The 10,766-nt window shown below is 47.8% G+C and overlaps 1 pseudogene; it reads right to left on the minus strand.

Annotated features, from left to right (window-relative positions):
- The window catches only part of LOC126989133 (uncharacterized), a 17,911-nt pseudogene extending 7,617 nt beyond the window's left edge, over nt 1-10,294 (minus strand).
- Nucleotides 10,295-10,766: the final 472 nt, after the last annotated feature.

Consider the following 10,766-nt stretch of genomic DNA (forward strand, 5'->3'; position numbering starts at 1 on the left):
GAGAGAGAGAGAGAGAGAGAGAGAGAGAGAGAGAGAGAGAGAGAGAGAGAGAGAGAGAGAGAGAGAGAGAGAGAGAGAGAGAGAGAGAGAGAGAGAGAGAGAGAGAGAGAGAGAGAGAGAGAGAGAGAGAGAGAGAGAGAGAGAGAGAGAGAGAGAGAGAGAGAGAGAGAGAGAGAGAGAGAGAGAGAGAGAGAGAGAGAGAGAGAGAGAGAGAGAGAGAGAGAGAGAGAGAGAGAGAGAGAGAGAGAGAGAGAGAGAGAGAGAGAGGGAGAAAGCGTGGAGAGAATACATGAGGGAAATCACTCATATAGGAGGAGAAAATGGAGAGATAAAGAGGAGAAAGAGGAAGAAGGGAGAAAAAGAGAAGAGAAAGGGGTGAAGAGGGAAGGAGAAAGGGGAGGAGGCAAAAAGAGGAAAAGGGAAGGTTGAATGATAAGAGAGAGAGAGAGATAGAGAAGGAAGGGAGGAATAAGGGGAGGAAAAGAGAATGAGAGAGAGAGAGAAAGGAGTGAAGGAAGGGAGAATAGAAGGAAGGATGGAGATTGGAGAGAGAGAGAAACAGGAAGAAAGGGAGATAGAGGAGAAGGAGGAGGAAGAGGAGGGTGGAAGAAAGGACGGGAGGAAGAGAAGTGGAGCAGGAGAGAGAGAGAGAGGGAGAGGGTGAGAAGGCAGAGGGTGGGAAGAAGGGAGGGAGAGAAAGGAGGGAGGGAGGGAGGGAGGGAGGGAGATAAAAAGCCGGAAGGAGACAGTCGGAGGTAATGAGGGAGGAAGCAGGTCATGACGGTAAGAAGACAAGACAAAAACAAGACAAAAACAAGACAAAGAACAACAGCAAAAAAACAAAAAAACAAGAGAAAAAAGAGTAAAAACGAAGGGACTAAAAAGAACGATGGAAACAAAAAGAAAATGACGTAAAGAAAACAAAAAACAAAAAAAGAAAGAAAAATAATAAATGAAAAACTGTTATGGCTCGAATTGGAAATGAATGATAAGATGAATAATACTGAATAAGCAATGAAGAATAGACCATAAACAAGCAAATAGGAGACAAAAGAAAATAAATGACCTAACAACAACAACAACAATAACAACAACAACAAAAATCATGCATATTTCGAAGCCAAAAAATAAAAAGAAGAAAAAAAGTTAAATAAACTAAACTAGATGAGCAGGGAAAACAAAAACAACAAAGAAAAAAACTAACATGAATATTACATAAAAGAAAAAAAAAAAGGTAACGTAGGGGATGACATTCACGCAAAAAACAAACAAAAAAAGAAGAAAAAAATGTCACCCAAGCGCATTGATGAACAGACTCGAACTTCTACCACCGTGACGTGACGTGACGAGAAAGTGTGACGGGTGATGAGGGCGGGGTGGGTGGGGGAAGGGGGAGGGGGGTTTGAGGGTGATGGGGTGGGTGGGGGAAGGGGGAGGTTGGGTTTTAGGGTGACGAGGTGGGTGGGGGAAAGGAAAGTTGTCACCCACGGCACACTGCGTTATACGGATGGGAAAGCGACGTTATACGGAGCGAAAACCGAAGCAGCAGAAGTGACGTTAATTATTTGATGTATGGAGTCGTTGAAAGCTGGCGTGTCGTTTTCTCTCTCTCGCGCTCTCTATCTATCCATCTTTCTATCTATTTATCCATCCACATATCTGTATATATCTTTATCCATCTATCTGTGTGTGTGTGTGTGTGTGTGTGTGTGTGTGTACGTGCTGGTTCAGTTATCGCTTCGTGTGCGTTGTGTACTTATTCTTGTGTGTACGTGTCTGTGTAGGAGGAAGCGTGTCTGAGAGAGAGAGAGAGAGAGGGAGAGAGGGAGGGAGAGGAGTAGATGCTGATGTTGATTGAGAGAGAAGAAGGGGGGAAGGGAGGAAGGCTGACAGAGAGAGGGAGAGGGAGGGAGAGGGAGGGAGAGGAAGAATGGAGAGAGGAAGGGAGGGAGGAAGGAGAGAAATGAGAGAAGTAATGGAGGGAGAGAGGAAAGTTGAGAGGAAAAGGGAGGGAGATAAAAAAGGGTCAGAGGATGGTAGTCGGAAGGTTGGCAAAGAAAAGAAGGAGCGAGAGAAGAGAGATGTGGAAGGGAACTGAGAGGGAGAGAGAGAGAGGAGGAAATAGAAATAGAAGAAGGGGGAGATAGAGAGAGAAGGAGAGAGAAGGAGACAGAGGGAGAAGTAGAGATAATCCGCAAGATGTCTGTCTGCTGTCTGTTTAGTGGTTGCGGCAGCGGTCACGGTCACGAGGAGTCTTGCGTTTTGCGGTAAATGAAATCTCCTAAATGCTCGTTTGTCTCACCTCTCATCGGGGACCGCGCGCCATACGGACAGCGGGGCTCGAACATAAGGCGCACATGGGAGGCACACAACGGCTACCTTAAACGACCCTTGCGAAACCTTAATACGTGACCATAGTTTGCATTACGTCTCCGGAGTGACAAACCAAAAAACTCACACGTATGCTGCTTGGGAGAACGTTATGCTCGGAAAGTTGCCAATCAAATGAGCGTCTTCTGTGCCTGTTTCCGTATCGTCAGCAAGATCAACAACGTGGACATGATATCGTTGTTCCTTCAGTGACTTGAGGGCCAGAAAGCTTACAGGACGAGTATGCACAGAAGGACCAACACCAAGGCGCATATTCTCAAACATTTCGGAGCTTACACACCCACATTAGATAAGGCTTCCGTAGAGGTTGTTGTGGGTACTTCCATGGGTAATTTTATGATCCTAGTGGTGGTTTGACAAGGCTTATGTTCACATTAGATAAGGGTTTCGTAGAGGTTGTTGTGGGTACTTCCATAGGTAGTTCAAAGAGCCAAGTGATAGTTTAACAAGGCTTCTGCACCATGGATACGAAAAACACTCACGAGAACCCGACTAAACCCTATTGTGGGCTTTAGAAATAGTAGTTGTGTGAGCCGGTCTGAGAATACGGGACCAGGGTAAGGCAGGGGAACGCTATGGGCCGCTATGGGCTATGCATTAGGGACGCAGCGGCAGGACAAAGCCCCCAGCAGCCCATAAGCAGGTCAATGGAGAGAGTGAGATCATGTGACGGGGTTTTAGTATGGAGAGTGTGAGACGGACGCGGCCGGCCTGCAGAAAGGGGACAGGAGGATGATGAGCCGGTAGAAAGGCAAAAGACTGAGTGGTTGGTATGGGGGGGGAGAAGGAGGGTGAGGCTGGTGAAAGAAGGAAGGGGTGTAAGGAAGGGATGGTAAGGGTTAAGATGCAAGGGGAGGATCGTACGGAAGAAGAGCGCGTCTGTTATGCCAGGAAAAGTTGAGTGTCTTATGTATAGATAGGTTCTGACGAGTATTTTTATAGGGAAGGAGGTGGGGGAAGAAGAGAGCGTCTGTTATGCCAGAAGTTGATAGTGTCTTATGTATGGGTAGGTTTTGACGAGTATTTTTAAAGGGAAAGAGTGTGTGTGGGGGGGGAGGGATAAGGAAGGGGTGATTTAGGGTACTGGGCCGTATTACAAGTCGAATCCAAGAAGTTTCGGGTCCCATCAGAGTTCGGTTTAAAATGCAAAGGGAAGGACGTATAGCAAGGGAACGCGTCGTCTCCCTCTCCTTATTCCTCCCTCCTCCACTCTTTTCTCTCCCCCTCTTTCTCTTTCTCCTTCCTTTCTCAGCTATTTCCGGTCCTACTTTTTCCTTCCTTCTCTTCTCTATCCCTCGCCAATCACCATTCTCTCTCTCTCTCTCTCTCTCTCTCTCTCTCTCAGGATGAGGCGATAGTGTCTTATGCCAAGGTGGGTTTTACGAGTATCTTTTAAGGTTCTTCATGAAGGGTTACTCTGGTCATGGCGGAGAGCAAGGTACATTGGGGGTGAGATTGGTGAGGTGAGGGGTGTGACAGAGAGAAGGAGGAAGAGGGTTGGGATACAGGGGCAGGCGTTTTGTTTGGCAGGGGAAGGGTTCTTAATGTCAGGAAGAGGCTAAGGTGGGAGCCCGGCGCCAAGGTCCAGCTTACCTGAGGACGAAGTTCTTGCCCTTGAAGTCCTTGGCGTAGGTGCCCAGCTGGCAGATGGTCCGCTGGATGCACTGCTCGCTTTCGAAGGCGTTGAGGTAGATGTAGAAGACTGCCTGATCTCGTCATGCAGCTGTTCCATGACGGACTCCTCCCGCGCCTCGGTGGACATCGCCCTGCCGTTGGTGAGGGTGAAGGTGAGGGAGGACAGGATGAGCAGGACGCCGCCGATGATCAGCAGGGGCAGGATGACGGCGGCGAACACGTCGAAGCCTCCCTCGGCTACGTCAGTGGTGGAGCCATACTCGGACACGGGGTAATAATAGTAGTAGAGGTTGCCCTGGGAGCCGCCCTCCTCGTAGGTGGAGGGGGCGGGGGCTGCGTAGGATGAGCCGCCGCCGCCGCCGCCGCTTGAGTGGCCGCCGTGTGAACCGTGTGAGGCGCCGTCCCTCGCCTGGGCCACGGGGGCGCCTTGCCGCTTCTCCACTGAGGCCGCGCACGCCACGCTCACCAGGGCCAGCAGCACCACTTTGATCATCATCTGCGGGGGAGCGAGGGATCACAACCAACCCAAGACTGTACAAGAGAGAGGGCAAGAAGTTCCCTCACCAAGTCTGTATACTAGATAAGGCCATGACCGTATGTTAGATAAGGCAAGCCGCTCCCCCCACCAAGCCTGAATACTAGATGATTGATAAATAAGAGAAAATATGCTAAATAAAAAGCTGACCATCTCATTGAAACCAAATGATACGTCATCAGCAACGTTGAATTCTTGAGACCCTACCAGCTAGGACCCTTCACCCCCCCCCCCCACACACACAATTACCTCGACCCAGGAAAGAAACTAAACAAGAAAAAAAAAAATAAACCCCTGCTCAAGGCATTGTAACTCTGAAAGGGGCTCCGATGACAATGGGAAATTACTATGCAAATTATCCATGTATGTGTACCGGTGTGTGTGTGTGTGTGTGTGTGTGTGTGTGTGTAAAATCACGCGTCAGGTGTGTATGTGTGTAATTAAACTTAACCCTTTGTGTGTGTGTGTGTGTGTGTGTGTGTGTGTGTGTGTGTGTTTGCACGGGAAACCATCCACAAATCCGCAATAAACATATAACACAATCACTCCATTCAATTACCATCAAACATTACATAAAAACAATTAAAACACCCCAAAACAAGAACTAAACACAAGACACACCTTAAAACAACTTCAAAACAACAAACAAACACTAACATTGGCGGCGGGGGAGGAGGCGGAGGGCGTATGCAGATATGTATGTATGTATAAGTGTGCTCGTGCGTGCTTGAACAAATACAACAACACGAGACAGCCAGCACACTCCACCCTCAACGACGACACACACGCGACTGACAACAAGACTTCCCTCACCTCCTTTTATAGACCACCGAGAACAGGGAACCATGAGTGAGAAGCGTGCCATGAAATATATGAACGTAATGAGTGAGATTTCATGGCGCTAAACTCCACCAGCATAGCAGAAGAGAAGGCAAACACACTCAAACCCTAAACTTTACTGAATATTATAAAGGAAGGTTGTCTTACGTGATATAGAGGTTATAGAAGAGACATGAGGATACTACAGACCGGAGGAGAAACTATAACGCGGGAGAAAGGAGGAGGAAGAAAAGGAGGAGGAGAGGGACAGAGAGTGAGAGACAGGGTGACCATTCCGTCTGTCTATCGGGGTTACTATATATGTCTCTCTCTCTCTCTCCCACCCACTAAACATTACATATGCATTTGTTGTCGTTTTCTTCTATTATAATTTAGCTTTTGTTTTTATTTATTTCTTTCATTAATACAAAGTTAGGACGCCCTTCAAGACATACGTATTTGTAAGGATGTTTGTATTTTGAGGTTGCTGTTTGTATTATGTAGAAAGTTCTTGTATAAATGTTGTGGATTTGAAAGATTTGGCGTTTTGAGAGAGAGAGAGAGAGAGAGAGAGAGAGAGAGAGAGAGAGAGAGAGAGAGAGAGAGAGAGAGAGAGAGAGAGAGAGAGAGAGAGAGAGAGAGAGAGAGAGAGAGAGAGAGAGAGAGAGAGAGAGAGAGAGAGAGAGAGAGAGAGAGAGAGAGAGAAAGCAAAGACCGCGCTACGAATAACAAAACCGATTTCTGCGTCTTGTTACTCACACACACACACACACACACACACACACACACACACACACACACACACACACACACACACACACACACACACACACACACACACACACACACAAACACACACATAACCCCAATACACATAAATCCCCCCAAAACTGTACCTGACAAGCATTTAAACAGGTGTGAAGTAAGAACAACAACAACAACAACAACAACAACAAAACCACCACCACCACCATCACCACCAACAATAACAACTAACATATATAAATAAGATCCTTGGAACCAGCGCTTGCCGCCTGAAGGGGAGGAATACGGACGCTACGGTAACACTATTCCTGCCTCTCTTAGCTCGGCGGTACCTGAGGCGCGGGAAGCCATCTGACGCGGCACCACTAACGGAGACCAACAGGTGGGACGTAGTACTGGACCTCCCCCCCCCCCCCTTCCCCAAGGCACAGGCTATTATAAAACGAACGCATTCTCTTAACCCATCAAGTGTCTCCCTTTCTCTCCCTCTCTCTCGATCTCAGACTCACCCTCGCCTTCATATACTTTGAACGTAGCTCTGCGTCATTGCCTGCATATCCTAAGTCTTTAAGAGCACCTAAATATCTTCTACCGAGGTGTTATATTGGTTCCTCTTATCTCCATATTTAGAAGTTCATAGCAATTATCATTAAAACAAGCCTAACACCCTTTTTTTGTGTAATGAAGTGTTTTCCTGTGGGGTCCAATTAGGCTTCTGTCAAATTTGAATATTCATTAGCCTTAAAGTAATTTCTCTTAAGCTGTAGAACGCCCCAGGGAAGCTGTAAACTATTCCTAAATCCTTCAACTACTAGTGGTCTGAACTGAGCCCTCGGGACCTCCTCATACTCTTTGGTCCGTCACTTGTTCATGAATAGATAATTGAATACATGACGGAGGAGGGAACACAGCCCTTAGGTCGGCACTGTTAGACCCTTCTTCTATCCCTCACATCAACCACTTCCAAAGGGCAGAAAGGAGATCAGTCGGGTTCTTATGAGTAATATTTTAGGTTCATGGTACAGAAGAAGACTGAAACAACCACCAGGGTCATAAAACTACCCCTGGAAATGCCCACGACTCCTGCGAAAGCCTTGTCAAATATATGTGCTTGGGTGACGAAGTGTTCAGGAGTACGACCCTTGATATTCAATAAGTTTCAAAATAGGTCGTCAGGGTAAAGCTTGGGACAAAACTCGTACGCTATAATGAGCTTGAAGAACACTACCCAAAGATCAACAGTTAGAAGCTTAAACCCTTACAAAAGCTATAATCACAAAATAAGCTTCCATTTCTCTTCCATAACTGCCCTAAGAACAATTACGAAAACTCAGAATAAGCTTCCAGTGACATTCCACTCGTCTTGCTGCACTCCTAATGCCTTCCTGACCCAGTGCTGTTTGTCCAGGTCTCGAAAAACCCAGGAACCGCTAGGCCGCAGAACACGGACCTCCACCCCCGCCGCTGAAGGCTGAATCATTATGGACGCAGGACCGTAACAAGACCCTCAGGAGAAAACATTAATCCTTTCGTTCTTCCAAGTCACCCAGCACAACCTCCGGACTCTATGTTTGTTTGTCTAAGGCCGATACTCTCAATCATTTCGAGGCCCACACGCCCACATTAGATAAGGCTTTCGTAGAGGCTGTGTTAGTATTTCCATGTTGGGTAGTTTAATGAGTCTATAGTGATGGTTCGACCGGGAGCGTCTGAGGATACGGGCCATATACAGATCTCACCAACCTTTCACATTGACTTGAACGGGTCAGTAAAGAGTTATCCATCGTATCCAGTATGGACCCTCAAGCACCCTATTATTACAAGATAATGACATTGAGAATTAAGTGTTTGTATACGTATATATACTTTAATTTGTTATCCTCGGCATACATCCCAAGGCTTCTGCATCATGAAGGTGAAAACACTTGTGAGAACCCGACTAATTTCCCTTGTGGCCTTCTTCCTCCATCTTCTACAATACACACCTTTCCCTCTCCCTTCCCTCTTCCTTTCCTTCCTTTTTCATCCTCTTTCCCCTCCTTTCCTTCTTCTACAATACACACCTTTCCCTCTCCTTTCCCTCTTCCTTTCCTTCCTTTTTCATCCTCTCCCCCTCCTTTCCTTCTTCTACAATACACACTTTTCCCTCTCCCTTCCCTCTTCCTTTCCTTCCTTTTTCATCCTCTTTCCCCCTTTCCTACCTTTTTCATCCTTTTCACCCCCTTTCCTTCTTCTACAATACACGTTCCCTTTCCTCCTTCCCTCCCTTTTCCATCCCCTTCTTTAACCTGACATATGTGTGAGCTGAATACATCTGAGCATACGGGACTTTGCAAGGTATATCAGAGAACCGCTATACCAGACCCGAGGCAGCAATTTGGAAAAGGGACCATCACGAGGCCCCCAGGAGTAAGTATTCATCTTCCCTCCCTCCTCACAGCCTCAGGAGCAGAAGATGAATACATGACTACACGCCTCGTTTGTATGATTAGCTTTTCGCATCATGTGGCGGGATTTTTCTTCTTATATGTGTTTTGTGTTACGCCCTTGATCTCTCTCACTTCCTTTGCCGTGAAGTATAAGGTAGGTTTCATAAGGAAGGTCAGTTACTATTACTATGTATAGCTTGAGGCAATGTGAATCGGGCTTTTTTTTAATTAATGGTATTCTGTGCTGTGTTCGATATATTTCCTTTGTTGTAAATAAGTTGTAAACCGGGGGTCAGCATGAGCCAAGCAAGATGGTGTCTCTATAAACACTTGCCTGCGCTATAACGGGCTGGGGCTGACCATCATTCCCCACCAGGAAAGCCTAGCGGCGTCATAGGCCTAAACGTAAAAAAAAAGTGTAGATGTGTGCAAGAATCACAACCCTTCTACACCAAAATAACAAAGCTTTAGCTGAATAGGAGCAAGAGATCTCGTGACAAGACCAAAAGGAGGGATTGCACGCGAGGCGGAGGCAGGAGGCAACACGGATGGAAGCACAATCCTTACACACCAAAACAACATCGTATGAGCTGAGCGAGAGAGATCACGAAACAAGACCAACGGGAAGGGATCGTAATGCTTCTCCTTTTCCATAGAACACGCCACAAACCATCACCCTTTCGATCACTATCCCGCTTGGCACCGACGAGAAAGAGGAAGAAGGCGAGGAAGAGAAGGAGGAGGAGGAGGAGGAGGAGGAGGACAAGGAGGAGGGAGGTTGGATAATGGTCACTGAACCACGTTGAGGAAGAGGACGAGGAGGAGGAGGACGAGGACGAGGACGAGGAGGAAGCAAAAGGAAGAGGTTTGATCACTGCACTTTGCTGACGACGAGGAAGAGGACGAGGAGGAGGACAAGGAGGAGGAAGAGGAAGAGGACGAGGAGGACGAGGAGGAGGGCGAGGACGAGGAGGAGGCAACAGGAAGAGGTTTGATCACTGCACTTTGCTGACGACGAGGAAGAGGACGACGAGGAGGACAAGGAGGAGGAAGAGGAGGAGGTTGGTCACTGCCCTACGTTGAGGAAGAGGACGAGGAGGAGGAGGACGAGGACGAGAACGAGGAGGAAGCAAAAGGAAGAGGTTTGATCACTGCACTTTGCTGACGACGAGGAAGAGGACGAGGAGGAGGACAAGGAGGAGGAAGAGGAAGAGGTTGGTCACTGCTCTACGTTGAGGAAGAGGACGAAGAGGAAGAGGACGAGGAGGAGGGCGAGGACGAGGAGGAGGCAACAGGAAGAGGTTTGATCACTGCACTTTGCTGACGACGAGGAAGAGGACGACGAGGAGGACAAGGAGGAGGAAGAGGAGGAGGTTGGTCACTGCCCTACGTTGAGGAAGAGGACGAGGAGGAGGAGGACGAGGACGAGGACGAGGAGGAAGCAAAAGGAAGAGGTTTGATCACTGCACTTTGCTGACGACGAGGAAGAGGACGAGGAGGAGGACAAGGAGGAGGAAGAGGAAGAGGTTGGTCACTGCACTACGGTTTAAATCCACGTCAGGGAGGGAGGAAGCGCCAAGCAGAACCTTAAACACTGATAAACAAATGAATTCTTAGGAGGAGGAAGATCTTGCTGTCACGTTCTCGGGTCCAAACACTTCCGGCTCACCTTGACTGTCGCGTTAGGTTCCGCCACGGGTTGTCAGGGGCTGATATTGCACGTGAATGTATGTTTTTTCAATGGGCTCACCCGCTATATAGCCTGAGCCGGCGGGGGGCGGGGCCAAGACAGCTGACGTCACCCCTACTGTTATGATTCCGCCATCTGTTGCCGACGAGGGAATTAAGCTCAGTTTTGTGCCTTGGTTGGGGTTGACGATCAGCTGTGGCGTTGTGGTAAGGGGTGGCTTGTCCAGGCTTGTTCTTTTGGCTTTTCGTGGCTTTGCTGTGACGCTGGGGTGGATTTGCAAGGTGGAATGAAGGGATTAAGGAGTGGTTGTGCTTGTGTGTGTGTGTGTGTGTGTGTGTGGGTGGGTGGGGGGGTATGTTACGTGTTGAGTCTGAGATGGTTTTGGGTGCAAGTCGCTTATGGTCAATGCATATTTTTTCTCGATTCGTTCTTCTTCTCTTCCTCTACCTTTTTCTCTCTTCTTCCTTCTCTTCCTTCCCTTTTTTGTTTCTCCTCCTTCGCC

This window comes from Eriocheir sinensis, unplaced genomic scaffold, assembly GCF_024679095.1.
Source record: "Eriocheir sinensis breed Jianghai 21 unplaced genomic scaffold, ASM2467909v1 Scaffold1061, whole genome shotgun sequence".
NCBI classification, from domain to species: domain Eukaryota; kingdom Metazoa; phylum Arthropoda; class Malacostraca; order Decapoda; family Varunidae; genus Eriocheir; species Eriocheir sinensis.